Here is a 15,161-nt window from a genome sequence, read left to right as displayed (position 1 = left end):
TTACCATTAGCTTCCTCACATCTGGGATTAGGAAGGACATGCTTTCAGGCAGAGGCAAATCTGAGTATTTTTCTTTCAGGCAGAGGCAAGTCTGGGTAGGCACCATCCTCACTTGATCACAGAGATAGAGAAGACAGAAGGGGAAACAGGACTGGACATAAGAACAGCCCTGCTGGATCAGGCCCAAGGCCCATCTAATCCAGCATCCTGTTTCCCTCTGAGAAGCCCACGGGCAAGAGGTGAGGGCATATCCCCTCTCCTCTCGTTGCTCCCTTGCAACTGGTATTCAAAGACATCCTGCCTCTGAGGCTGGAGGTGGCCTATAGCTCTCAGACTAGGAGTCACTGAGAGACTGAAACAGCTTCACAGCTTTAAAGGGTGGCACATAATATGTTTGCTTGTTTTTCCTCACAAAGCTGTAAGACAGGAGAGCATAGTAGCTGCTTCAGGCTCTGATCCTGTCAGCACTTGTGGGTTGCCTGTTGAAGTCAAAGAGCATGTCTGTTTGCAAACAGCTGTAACATTGGTACATCGTGATGAAAACAACGAGCTGTCATGCTGAGACGTAGTTTTGAATTGGGACCAAAGTTGGAAGGTAATTTAAGGCCAGTGTCTTTGTTTAAGACAGGGGAACATCTGTTTCCTTTCAGTGCTGCTGACCTGTTGTAAAGTTAGACTGAAACAAACACGGTTGCCTGGAAGAAGAGCCCTTGTTGGCATAGCAACATGCGCACATGCTCTTGGAAAGGGAAGCATTCCAGGAGCTCAGCGAGAGGGGAGATGTTTGCATAAGATTGCAACATGGTTTGGGATGGGCTATGGATGATTCCCAAGCAAAACATTTATTCAAGGATTGTTGGATTTATCAAAACAGGTTTTTGAGCATAGGAACATGTTTTTGATCTCTGAGAACTCAGACCGCCGGCCAAACCTCACACACAAGAGTTTGAAATCTTGCTATGGTCAGTAACTGAATGCTAACCGTAGGAAGACGATAAGAACAGCCCTGCTGGATCAGGCCCAAGAATGCCCATCTAGTCCAGCATCCTATTTCACACAGTGGCCCACCAGATGCCGCTGGAAGCCACACAATCGGGAGATGAAGGCATGCTTCCCCTGCTGCCGCTGCTCCTCTGCAAATGTACTGTCATGCTGGCAAAGGCATGGCTAGGTGGGTGACCAGGTGCCAAGGACTGCAGAGCTCCTGTCCCGTTCACAGCGTGAGTTTGGTAGCTGCAGCTTGCCATATCGCAGGGATGGATAACTTTGGACCTCCAGCTGTGTGGGACTCCCACCGTCCCTGGCCACAGTGGCCAATTTTGGGGATGATGGGACTTGTAATCGAGTCCAACAGTTGCAGGAGACCTGAAGTTTTGCAACCCTGCCATATAGTATAGTCTCTTTGACCAGAGGCACACTTACCCCTGGACTTTGGGACCAAAGTCCAGGGCCTCCACACTCCCTGGGGGCCCCCCACATCCTCTTTAGTCTGTCCTGGGTGGTGTGGTTGCTGCTGGCCTGCACTGCACCAGGCAACCCAGTGTGATTATGACTTGGGCCGGGTGCTTTCGAGTGAGCGGGGAGTGGGGAAAGAAATATGTGAGATGAGAATATGTCAAGTTACTATTGAAATGTTTCTGCTAATGCCTATTTGCATAAATACACCTGTTTTATATTCTTATCTCATGGTGTGTGTGTAGGGGGGATGATGCTTAACTTGCAGTGGGGGGCAGCGTGTCCAAAGGCCTTTAGGTTCAGGCTCCAAAATTACCTAGGCGCACCTCTCCCTTTAACCTCCGGATCTGGTTGTCTCGGATGATGTTGAGAAGATTGGGCTGAAGCCATGGGATAGTTGTAATTTTTTAATGCTGTTTAACTGCTGTCACGGTGGGTTTCCCCCTTCACCCAAAACAGAGGCTCTGGGCCTTGGAATAGCAGGTAGAAATCCAAGGCTCTGGGCCTTGCATAGCAGGTAGAAAATTGACAGAGGCAGTGGTCCCCATGGAGAAGGAGATGAAGATGGTGCATTTCATCTCATTGCTTCATCTCATTGTTTGGGAGAGGTTGGTGAGAATGGGGACCAGGTTTTCTCAGTTGGGGTACCCAGTGTATATAGAATGAATTTACTCAGGAGAGATGCCTGATTCCCTCCCTCCTTCCTTCCTATGGTAGGTGAAAACCCTTTTGTTTTGTAAAGGTGTTTCCCTTTAACTAATGGCTGTGCTGTGTGATGTTTTAACGTGTTGCTGCTTTAATCTAGTAATCATGTTTTGGAGGGATTGTTACTAACTTTTAATGTATTGCTGCGATTTGTTTTTTTATTGTATGCCACTTTTGTTGGGGGTTGTAATTTTTATCCCCCAGTTTAATTAGCAGAGCACTAAAGAAGCCACCCACTCCAGTTAAGGAGTAGAATGCGGAGTTTAGTTGTTGCAGCTATGTTGCAGTCTTGTAGAAAAAATTATCAAGCAGATTTACTGGTGAAGAACACCTTTGGATAGGAAAGACCTAATCCTTAATCTAAAGAACTACATAATGAGGCAATTCTCACAATTGGCCAAAATTGGGCTAAGGGAGCCTAGCCCGATTTCAGCCAAGCGTGAGAACCACCGGGCTCACAGGCGAGCCTGGTTTCTCCAGAGTGGGTGACCTGCTTCTGCAGCTGTCCCCTTAAACGGGGTTAGTGGAGTGAGTGCTCCGCTAACCCTGTTTATTTGATTGTGTATTGCCACAGCACGGCTCCACACTGCAGCAACACAAAAGGAGACTAGGAATGTGCCTGAAACGTTTGGGAAGCCATTATAAAGGCCTCCGAAACGTTTCGGCTCCAAGGGCTGTTGCGGTGCTTCGGCGCCGGCGGGGGTAGTTCTTTAAGGGTGGGGGAGGGTGCACTCACTCCTCCCGCTGCATTTCCCCCACCGACGCTCCGTTGTTTTTAAGCCCCTCGGGGCAGCAGCGTTCCTCTCTGCTGCCCCGTTTCCCCCATCAGCCGGAAGAGGCCGGAAGTAGCAAGCGCGTGTGCACCAGTCGCTCACGTGCGTGCAAGCAACAGGTGCACACACGCTTGCTTCTTCCGGCCGATGGGGGAAACGGGGCGGCAGGGAGGAACACTGCCGCCCTGAGGGGCTTAAAATTAACGGAGCACCGGTGGGGGAAATGCGCTGGGAGGGGTGAGTGCGCCCTCCCCTGCCCTTAAAGAACTACCCCCACCGGCACCGAAGAACATTTGGGCATACCCCTAAAGGAGACCACCAATTGGGAGGCGGCAAGCAGCTCCTGGGCTCGGGGGGTCTCTCCAGGATGCCCCAAATGTTCACGTGCATCCTGGAACTTCTGGGGGCCATGTGGCCCCCAATCCCTGCAGACCCCACCAGCTCTGTGACTAAGCTGGCAGTCATGTGGGTGGCCAATCCGGCCGCCTAGGGTTGCAGGACTGATCGTCTGCTGGGACAGTGGGCTAGGCCTGCTCTCCCCACTAACTTCCTTACGGCGAGTCTCACTGATCGTGAGACTTGCCTCAATGAATAGGTGGGGGGGGGGAGAGAGAGAGAGAGAGCGCGAGAGAGATCTCCATCTGCTCTCTAAGAGGAAAGGAAGGGAATTCTGATTCAGCACAGGAAATACCTGAAGAGTCATATCAGATGTAGAGAGAGGTAGAAAAGCAAGGGAGACCCTGACTCACTGTCTCTACTCCCAATGTCCCTAGTGGTCATTATGACAGTTGGTGTAAAAGAACGATGCACTGGAACGCCAACAACTTTGAAGGCCATTTGGCAGAGAATGTGGCTTCCAAACAAATTAAAACAAATTAACCTAAGAATATTTCTCTCTCTCACTCACTCACTAGAATGTCATGCTTGTTTACTCAGAAACAAGTCTATGTTCAAAGGGGCTCATGCAGGGGCGTAGCTATAATTGGGCGAACGGGTTCAAATAACCCGGGCCGTGCCCAATCAGGAGCCGCCATTCACAGCCCTGACACGCCCCCTGCATCTGACGTCAGAAGTGGGGGTGGGAGTTTAGCTCCCGAGCAGGGGCCGCACGGCCCCTTCGAGAGCTAAACAAAGGCTGGTGCTGCGTTCGCAGTGCCAGCCAGGAGCAGCTCTTCCCTGCAAAGGCCCCTTCCCTGCCACCCGGCCCCTTCAGGAGCTAAGACTGGTGCTGTGTTCGCAACGCAGCCCAGAAGCGTCTCTTTCCTGCAGGGAAGAGCCGCTCCTGGGCACCAGCCTTTGTTTAACTGCCGAAGGGCTATCCCCTGCGTCTGACGTCAGGCATGGCTATCCTCTGCGTCTGACGTCAGACGCAGGGGGCGGGGTTATCGGGGCGCCCGCCACGGCCGCACACAGGCAGCCGACGGGCTAGCTACGCCCCTGGGCTCATGCCCAGTGTTCATTGGTTTGTGCTGCTAAGGAAAGGGCAGATTCCGTAAGTGTTCTGGTTGTGTGAACCATACATATCAGTACATGAAGCTGCGTTCTTTTGAGCCAGACTCTTGGTCCATCTAGTTCCACCTCGTCTGCTCTGACTGGCAAAAGCTATCCAAGGTTTCAAATGGGGATTGCTCCTAGGCCTACCTGTGGATGCCATGGATTAAACTGGGGGCCTTCTACATACAAAGAAGGTGCTTTGCCACTGATTATTACCCCGCCCCCTTGGTGGAGGTATCCGAAGAGAGGAGTCACAGAATGTTGAAATCAGAAATGCCTGATCACAAAGATTGAGCGTCAGAGTGCTTCCTGTTTATAGAAACTGCTCTGTGGCCGCCCCGCCCCGCCCCCACCACCTTGTGCTAATTTGCACTGCTCACAGGAGTAGGTCACGTGTGAGTTTTTAAATGTGCAGATGAGTGGGGAAGTAAAGTTTGAGCTGACCTTTAGCGCTGCAGTGAGCAAAACCTTAATACCATATTAAAGTTTTTAAAAGTGGAGTGTCACACTTTTATGTAATGTACAATGCAATGTATATACACACTTCAATTTTATCTAGAGCATCAATGCTTCTAACATTGAAATCCATGCGACAGAAGCAAGGATTGTCTTTCCATTTCAGCTGGCGATTGCCTTTTCTTTAAATAAGTGCAGGAGAAACACCAGGAACATTTCAGATGGGACTTTTAGCTCGCTTCTCCTCCGGAATGGAGGGTGTGCATTCACATATCGGCTAGATTTACTGAAGTCCCTGTGAGCTATTGGGAAGCACTCCACACATGATTTTGATTTTTCATTGGGCATCAGAACATAGCCCTATTTTTTTTTTAAAAAAATCCACTTTTTGTGTTGGTTTTTTGGGAGGGGCAAATTCAAATTCTCAGTAAAGCCTTGCAGTAACCCCTCAGTAAAGCCTGCTGTCTGAAAATGCCCCATGGGCATAGCTACAACTAAATGGGGGGGGTGCTCCTGGTCCCCTGGGGGAGTGGGGCCCATTGGCTGGGTGACAGCTTGCTATTGGCTCTCTCCCTCACACCTCTCTGAAGAAGAAGATAGGGCGGGAGCCCATCTCCACTTTTGGTCCCAGGGCCCACTCCAACGTCCTTCCTACACCCCTGAGAAATGCAACACTTTCAGGAAGTTAAGTCACGTGAAGAAAAGTGTCTTCGGTTCCACAGCTTCTACAAGCACTTGAGCGTCAGTGCTTGAAACCGCCATGTATCTGTTCTCTTTCCTCCCGCCAGATGTCGCCATTGTATGCCAGTTACTTGTTTAGTGTTAAAACCTGTGCTTTTGTCCCTTGGAAATTTTCCCCCACTTGGCATTTTCATTAGACTTCTAAACTGCTCTGAGTCGTATTCGGGAAAGCAGATATTTTGTTGACCTGATGTTCATGTCAAATATCCTTGTTGCCAATGCAAATGCAAGTTTGTCTGTGTCAGATCCTGAAGATCTGAAGATCCTGAAGTACAATATCCTTCTTGACCTTGGAAAGGATATACATCTGTAGTACTCTAGTGTCTAATGAAACCTATAGGGCCAGCAGCAGTGTCCCCTCTAATGGAGATTCCCAGACGTTGTTGACTACAATCCCCAGAATCCCTGGCTGCAATGGCTTTTGCTTGGGGATTATGGGAGTTGTAGTCAACAACATCTGGGGATCACTGTTAGAGGGAACACTGGCCAGCACCCACGATCCCTTCTGTATCTGGCTTATAGTTACCCTACAGTTACACACAGAGAGTTGCTTGTACACCACCCAGGCAGAAATCATTTTCCGAATGCCTGATTCAGACATTGGGTTGTTCAGGTTTGTGTGAATGACTGTACTTGTGTTCATTTTAAAAGTGAAACTGGGTACAGGCCCCTCAAATGCATGGTGCAGATAGGAAGTGTGCTGCTGTACCTGTTCAGCATAACATGTGAATGGCTTTATCTATGTACAGATCTGTACTTGTGTACACAGTACACTTGTTGTACGAGTGTTGAACATAATGTGTGAATGGGTCTATTGTGGATTAGCTTTTCATGCACTGTTCCAAACTGCAGCATTTCTGGCAATATCACAAAGTCCCTTGCTGGGGACTATCTGGCAGGGAGGCTGTTGTAGAGGGCCTGGTAGAGATTATAAATGCTTCTCTGAGGGAGGGCAGGATGCCTCCTTGTCTTAAGAAGGCAATTAAGGACCGACAGAGTCACACTTCCTCTGTCAATTGCCAATTGGAGATCATCCATCAGGAAAACCATGGCAGTCTCCGCCCTATAGCCCACCCAAAAGCCAATTTGAAATGGGTCTAGATAATCAGTTTCCTCCAATACAGTCTGGAGCTGAGAGGTCACCATCCTCTCAATTACCTTTCCCAGCCACAGAAGGTTGGAGACAGGCCTATAAATGCTTAACTCTGAGGGATCCAACGCGGCTTCTTTAGAAGAGGTTTAATTATTGCCTTCTTAAGACAGGGAGGCATCCTGCCCTCCCTCAGAGAAGCATTTATAATCTCTACCAGGCCCTCTACAACAGCCTCCCTGCTAGATAGTATGAGCCATTTCGGACAAGGGTCAAGAGAACAGGTAGTAGGACGCACCATTCCAATCAGCTTGTCCACATCCTCAGGAGTCACAAACTGGAACTGATCCAACTTAACCACACAAGAGGAGTCGCTGGACACCTTCACATCAGACACTGAGGTAATTGTGGAGACGGAATCTATTTCCCCACAAAGAATTCATTAAACACGTCACAGCGGGTAACTGATGGTTCCAGATTCTGATAGCAATATCAACATGAATGGTGATGTGACAGTGTATTGCATGTTGTTAATTTGACATGGAAAGGGCATGACTGAGCCAAATGTAAGCAATTTTAGATCCAAATTATTTATATGGGGTGGGTGTTAATTATTAACTCTGTCCTCAATGGGATTAGAAAGAATTTAACTTTGCCTAGCTCATAACTTGCTTTTCTCTATCTCTTGTTTTGTCATCTCTGAGTTCCTGTGACAGTGGTATATTATTATAAATTATAAATTTGTAATTTAGTGGTGCTGTTTTACCTTTCAAATATTTATTCTTGATACTGACAAATTGCAGAAAGCCAAGCTTGAGGGAGAACTAGGCCTCAACAAGAGTAACTGCTTGGAGGGTCGGCTTCTCCAAACAAGGAAGAAAGCCCCAGAGAATCAAATCCCGGTGGCCCAATCCAGAGCGAGGGGCAGGGTTTACAACAGCCCATAGAGTGGCAGGGGAGGGGTGTGCTAGAATTCAGTTCTTCCCTCGAGGCCTTGGAGTGAGGTTGGACTAGCAACTCCTGTAAGGAAAGCGGAGACTTAACTTGAATGGAAGCTCTGATTGTGGATGCCTCTATAGTTTTCCTTATCTTATTATTAATAAATCCTTGTTGTTGTTATAGAGTTTCGCTCCTTATTGGGTCCTGCCCTAGTCACACACTTCTGAAGGCCTAAGACTGCTCAAGCCTTTCTCGTAGGGAGGGGTTTTACGCTTTACTCTCCCAGAATATTCCCTTGGGTGAATCTGCTCATATTAAAAAGTGGATGGACTTCTCACAGCTAGAGGAGGGGTTTTGTATCTCCTCCCCCGTTTTTAGGGATGTGCACAAATTGATTGGGTGCATCCAGTAGAGGCATGCTGAATCAGTTTGTTACAGCCTGCTGAATCGGTCGGCAGGATGGGGAGTAGTACCTTTTAACCATGGGTAAAGCAGGACCTTACCTGCTGTTCTGCTGCTGCACCGCTCAGAAGTCCATACGTGGCTGTGGGGCTTCACCCAGCAGTCTGTGCACTTTGGCGGGACGCACATGGCCACCGTATATGCCTGGAGGTCAATTGTGTGGTCAGCAACACCATGCTGGCCATGCTCATGGCCGCTGCACATGTGTGGAGGCCATGTGCATCCTGCTGGTGAAGCCCTGAGGCCGTGTACTGGCTTCTGAGCACCGCAGCATCGTGCCTAGAAAAGCAGCGGGGACTTGCTTTACTCATGCTTAAAGGTGCCGCTTCCTGCCCTGCCAAAATATTTGTGCACATCCCTACCCACTTTTGATCATTGCAGGAGCTATGTTTGAATCCTGAAGCAAAACCAACAAAAGTTATTGAGTTATTTTAAGAGCTAACTGGTTTATTCTGCCACAGTGAATTTCTGTGCCTTTAAAGTGCCAGGAAACTCTTTACTCTATTTATTGGATTTATGGATTTACTACCTGTGTTCTTCCTTTGGCTGCACACAACACACACACAACATTAGTCAGCATGTTGGCCATTATCCCTAAATAAGACATTTTACTTTCCCTCAAGGAATGATTGGCAGCATGCACATATGGGAAAAAATTAAGTACCGTTTATGGTGCAATCAAGGACACCATTGAGGTGTCCTTGAGTGGCGCTGGAGACTATAGTGCCTGAGACTGAATTTATCCCCTCTCCACTGTATGAAGCTACAACACAGCTCATTTATTTTATCATATAGAAAACAGTGACAACTAGGCCCATTCACATGTTATGTTCAGCACTCGTACAATGAGTGTACAGTGTACACAGGTGTAGATCTGAGAATGTAAGAACAGTCCTGCTGGATCAGGCCAAAGGCCTAACTAGTCCAGCATCCTTCACCTGTACACAGGTACAATCACTCACATGTTGATACCTGGCTTCAGGTATTGGGGGCCCTTGGCAAACTAGACTCCATGGGCCTCCTCCTGTGTTGGTGGGCTATGGGAGAGTCCTTCGGCTAACGCCTCACAAAGGCTATGGACACAGAGGTAGTCTCAAGGATGAGCAGTAGGTCTGTCTGAAGGCCCTGGGCCTTCCAGGAGCGGCTCAGTGATGCTGACCAGGATCCATCTAGTTAAGTACTTTTAAGCTCTATTTGGTTTTAATTATTTCCAAGCAGAACACATTGGTTACAAATGGAGAAGGGAGGGAGATGCATCCATTTGCTGCTGCAGCAATATGCAGGCAGCCTCTCCCCATACCCTTCCTAAATCTTCTCCTTAACCTCATGTTTTGGAGCATGAAGAGTTTGGGAAAGACTGGGTCTTCTGCAAAGCTCAAGCTGAGATCCAATGTTGGACAAATGGTGGAGAGCCATGTTGCTTCCACAAGTCTGGATCAAGCCGGGTGCTATAAATAAACCTGTTTATCCTTTGACATTAGTGGGTCTTTTTATTCCTGGGAAGGAAAGTTTGCAGTGAGTCTCCCTTGGCAAGTAACTCCTTCACTATCCTCTTGTTGCTGGGGCTGTGGAGGAGAGTTTGTTTTTTTAATTGAAGTGGGAGGTGGGGTTGGCTGTGTGTACCAACATGGATCAGGAAGCTGCTGGATATATCAATTCCCTAACCTGCGCAGATGGTTGCAAAAAAAGAGAGAGACCCATTTGTCTTCTGATTCTATCAAGAAGAAAGCTCAACCTTGAAGAGGTCCAACACCTCTTCCTTTGTGTCTTAATTTTTTTTTTAAAAAAATAGCCCATTGTTCCAAAATACTTTGATATTTTAACCTGTTTTGATTTCCTTTCCATGACCTGGGTGGGTCTATGTCCATATAGCAAACAATATTTAAACCAAACAGTAGGCCCAAATCAAAACATAAAGCTAAACAGACAGAGATAACAAAACATACTGTTTCCATTGTAAAGATTATTCCTCGTGTTGGAGAAGGCAACACGTGGAATAGCCTCATCTTGCCGGGTTGTTGTGAAAATAAATTAAGCAGGGGTACACCCTTGGTAACTGGGCAAGAAACACCTTTTTTAAAAAGTGAAAGTGATGGCTCTCTTGAATTTAGCTGGGGGAGAGTAACTGTCTTAATACAGCCCAGCATATTATCTCTCCAGTGGCGGTTGCTGGTGTTGTCTGTCTGTCTGTGTAAGTAGGTAGGTAGATTGTGAGCCCTTTGTGGACTGGGAGGGAACCATTTTCTCATACCTTCGGATATGTAAACTGCATTGAGAACCTTTTGTTCTGTCTGTTGCCTGGAGTTTCTCTCTTCTAAATTCTTTTTTTGATCCATTTTGACAGTTACATTCTATACTAAAATCTGCAATCTGTGCCAAGATGTTTATGCTTGGTCTCTTAGAACTTTCTGCTGCTCCTCCATTTCAGATATTAAAAGATATGCCTGTGTTTCCTTACAATATGACTCTTCTACAAGGTTTTGAAAGCTAACAATTTATTTCTTTTTGTTTTAATAATTTTTTTATACTGACTCACATTCTGCACAGGGTAACAAGGACGGTTCAGTACCCACGCTGCTGTGTGCGTCTCGAACATAACCTGTGGTGTTATGGAGCAGCCCTGTTCTTCTGCTACTTAAAAGGGCAAAATTGGAAATAATGGATGTAGCATCATGCAACTGCAATTGTGAAATTACATGGTGTAATAGATAGAGTGTTGGACTAGGACCAGGAAGACCTGAGTTCAAATCCCCATTCAGGCATGAAACTCACTTGGTGACTCTGGTCCAGTCACTTCTCTCTCAGTCTAACCTACATCAGGATTGTTGTGATGATAAACATAACCATGTATACTGTTCTGGGCTTTCTGGAGGAAGAGGATGTTGTATATGTCAAAATAAACAAACAGGGCTGTTCCTCAACACCATGGGTACTGTTTGAGATGCACACAGCCGCAAGGATGATGCTGATCCATTCGTGTCATCCAGTGCAGAATTTGAGCCATTGAGTCTTAGAACAGAATCATTTTAACAATCTTAGCAATTGTTAGGTTTTTTTAAAATACAGAATACTTATTGCTGCTTTTTGTTGGCTCTCTTTATACTCCTTTCCTTATGGTGGGCTTGAGCTTTTTGGGGCTAGAAGCTGTGTGAAAGCTAAAGTGTGCCGTTGAGTCGGTGTCTACTCCTGGTGACCACAGAGCCTTGTTAGGACTGTATTATTTGATATTTATTTATTTCACACATTTGTAAACTGCTTAATTCATTTAGGTGTGATGATAATGCTGTAAACGTGTCCTTTGAATGTGCAAAATAGCTCTGAGGTTTTGATGAGTTCTGGTCTTTAAAAAATGGCCAGCGAATGATGTCGCACCACCATCAGCTGGAACAAAAACCCAGGCTGGGCTTTGATCTAAGGGGAAAGAGGTCTCTGAAAAAGGCACTTTGGTTTTTTGGCTTCAGAAAGAGAAACCCCTTGCTTGCAGGGGTGTGCTGTTTGGGATTTGCGGTTGTTGTTTTTTTGTTTGTTTCTTTTTTGCAGCAAGGGGCAGTTAGCAGTAGCACTGCCAGTTTTTGTGTCTGCAATCCAGCCCCACTCAGTCTGTGTATTTGCATGTGCAGAAAAATTGCCTTCATGCTATAGCAAAGTGATTTCTGCATTTAGTCTGTTTTTATTTCCCAAACCCAAGTGATGAAGTCAAAAAAAGTCTTGTTGAACTGCATATTTCCATTATACACTAGGGATGTGGATGAACCTGTTTGGCGTTCTATTCTTAGAACGCCGAACAGGTTCGGAACATGGGGGTGGGGTGGCTTTAAGGATGGGGGAGGGTGCACTCCCCCCCCACACGCTTCCCCCTCCAGCACTCTGTGGATAAATAGTTCGGCGGGGCGACAGCATACCTCCTTCTCCTTGCCGCCCCATTGTCTCCCTGACCAGAAGTGACCAGCAGTGCGGTGTGCGCATGCGTCGTGGGTGGGCACGCGAACATCACTCGCCCACATGACCCACACAGGCCCGCCTGTGATGTGCAGACACACAGCACTTCTGGTCACTCCAAGTCAGGGAGACAAGGTACGCTGCCACCTTGCCGAACTATTTATCCACAGAGTTCTAGATGAAGTTCCAGCATAAGAGCATGGGTTGATTACAAAAGCCATACTGATTAAACATGTGTTCTTTATTTAATTATAGCTATGCCCCTGACATTTGTATGTCATCTTTTGTCAACGCTCTTGTGCACTGCTTTTGAGGGGTGATTTAAAATGGTGGGTGTTTTTTGTGTGTGTGTGTTTTGTTTTTTTAAAGGCTCTGCCACTCATGCAAATTGCCACATGGAAGCATCATCTCTCAGTGTAGTTGAACCACATCTGATGTCACTTCCCCCGTGCAGAGAGGTCTGTAGGTTTGCCTCAGTAGGTGAAGCTTTCCATAGTGGGGTGTGTTTTTTTAGAGCACCCCATTTGGGGTTGAATCTCTTAAAAAGACAATCTAGTAGCTCCCATTGAAGTCAATGGTGAAACACCTGTTAATTGTAATGGGTCACAATTGCAGTCTTATCTGGAAATACAGTATGTTCCCTTGAAATTAGTAGGACTTGCTTCTGCATCACTGTAAGGCTAGAGGTCTAAATTATTGACCCTGTCAAATAATGTATTCATATAAAGTCTTTCCAACTGTAAAAGTTTGAAACCAAGTGTTGTAGTTCTCTATTCCTTAATCTTTCTTTCTTTCTTTCTTTTTTTAGGTTGAAACCCCAACATACACAAAAAGAGAAGAGGAGAGAAGCTATATGGAGAAACCCGAAATAAGAGAAGAGAGAACTGTCCTTTTAAAAATGAGAAATGTACATTCCTATATGTAGCTGAGCCGGTGCTGGCCACTCATGCTCAAACCAGTAACAAAATTTGATTGAGGAGCAGCAGGAGAGGCACCTGGAAGAGGGTGGTAGTGGTGAAAATAAAGACAGCTGAGCCATCCTAAGAATAAGCAATTCCATCTCTTCCTAAAACCATCTACTTCCTAACAAGTTCCACTGGTTTCAATAGCACGTCTTTCCAAACAACTGTGGATAGGATCGGGGCTTGACTGGGAAATAGATTCTACTGAAAACTAAGGCTTATTTATGAGAATTCCTTCCCCAAACACATTTAGTGCCTGATTTTGAATGCATTTATTCAAAAGTAAGCCCTACTGAGTTCAATAGGAGATACTTACTATGTGAGTACACTGGCCACTATAGCAGATTAATAAAGTTCTTTGGATTTAATTTGGATGGAACTAACTTGGTTAATTTAAAAAGAAACTGCTGAGACAGGAGGGAGAGGACAGGCAGGGAGTGTCTGGACTGACGAGAGGGCTGGGCTGCAGTCACACATAGTCCTGAGGCAGTGCTGCAGAGCATGAGGCAGAGACCCTAGTGGAGCTGCTAGCAACTGGATGGTGCAGCTCAGCGCATGAGAAGAATGTGCAGGGGAGCAGCAAGCGCCACAGCTGAGTTAAGGAAGCATGGGATTGCTGCGACAGCAGAGATCAGCAGCAGCATTGTAAAAGCAGATGATACAGGGATGCAAATGGGTGGCAGGCAGGTGGAGGTGTGGCAGGGTCCCCCTGGAGATGGGGGTCCGGGAGCACTGGCCTTTTGGGTCCCCTGGGAAAGGAGAGCTGGTCTTGTGATCGCAAGCATGACTTGTCCCATTAACTAAGCTGGGTCCGCCCTGTTTGCATTTGAATGGGAGACCACATGCGAGCACTGTAAAATATTCCCCTCTGGGGATGGAGCTGCTCTGGGAAGAGCAGAAGGTTTCGAGTTCCCTCCCTGGCATCATCTCCAAGAGAGGGCTGAGAGAGACTCCTGCCTGCAACCTTGGAGAAGCCGCTGCCAGCCTGTGAAGACAATACTGAGCTAGGTAGACCAATGGTCTGACTCAGTATATGGCAGCTTCCTATGTTCCACCTTAATCTTACTCTGCCAGAGTGGCTGGGGTGGGCTGCGGGAAGGCAGGGCCCCACCTACCTTATCCCACATGATTGATGCCTCTTTGGGGCTCCGCAGCCCACATGGCCAGTGCAGTGGTGGATGCCCAACATGGGATTGAGAGGAGGAAATCCTCTTGCATGCCACAGTGTATTGTGCAGGCAGCAGAGGGGCAGCCTGCTGCAGTGCAGTAGCACTCCTCTCTCTGGCTGTGCTGTACTCGGGGCTCTATGGCCGCCAATCCCGGAAGCCATTTCCAGAGCCCTTGCGCTGCAGACGGCCAGAAAGTGAGGCAGGATAGACTCCTTTCCCTCCTCTCTCACTTTTTGCCCAGGTAGCAAATCTGGGCTATCCGGGTGTGCAGCTGCTGGGTCAGGAGGCCTCGCAGTCATCCAAATGACATGGGCTGCTTGGGTAAGCTCGTGTTGTGTGAACAACCTCAATATGTTGTTCTGGCATTTTGTTTCCAAGAATTTGGCCATTAGGTGTCATCAGTGAGGCACAATCTCTTTCCCAATTCATACCTTTTTCCTGATTGGTGCCTTTTGCATTTTCCTGCATACCTTGACTAAGGCAGAATCTGGAGGTTACTGTACATTCCCATCATTTTTTTTAAAAAAAAATTATATCCCACTCTTCCCCCAAGAAGCCCAGAGCGGTGTACTACATACTTAGGTTTCTCCTCACAACAACCCTGTGAAGTAGTAGGTTAGGCTGAGAGAGAAGTGACTGGCCCAGAGTCACCCAGCAAGTATCATGGCTGAATGGGGATTTAAACTCAGGTCTCCCTGGTCCTAGTCCAGCACTCTAACCACTACACCACGCTGGCTCCTCAATTGTGTTGTCTGCCAGGGTCTAACAAGGCAACCCCTTTTTTCCCTTGGCCTTTGGGCTTCTCTGTTTTCCTTTCAATCAGACTGCATCCCATCGGTGTCTGCTTAGTGTGCCTGTTCCCAGACACGAGATGAGAATGAGTTCCCCCGGCCACACTGCCTACCGTTGCTTTGTGTGAGGGGGTCAGATGATCCCTCTCTGGGAGCTCTTGCTCGAGAGGAAGGAGCTGTCAAGA

The 15,161-nt window shown here is 47.3% G+C and overlaps 1 long non-coding RNA gene across 1 annotated transcript; it reads left to right on the top strand.

The window, feature by feature from the left end:
• The first annotated feature begins 477 nt into the window (after positions 1–477).
• Positions 478–13,384, top strand: LOC128339848 (uncharacterized). The gene is made up of 2 exons (XR_008313258.1): positions 478–595; positions 12,863–13,384. It is a non-coding gene; the product is annotated as an uncharacterized LOC128339848 (long non-coding RNA).
• Positions 13,385–15,161: the final 1,777 nt, after the last annotated feature.

Source organism: Hemicordylus capensis, chromosome 1 (assembly GCF_027244095.1).
Source record: "Hemicordylus capensis ecotype Gifberg chromosome 1, rHemCap1.1.pri, whole genome shotgun sequence".
In the NCBI taxonomy this organism is placed as follows: Eukaryota; Metazoa; Chordata; class Lepidosauria; order Squamata; family Cordylidae; genus Hemicordylus; species Hemicordylus capensis.
Note: the sequence above shows the minus strand (reverse complement) of the source record. Positions and strands in the feature narration are given on the sequence as shown.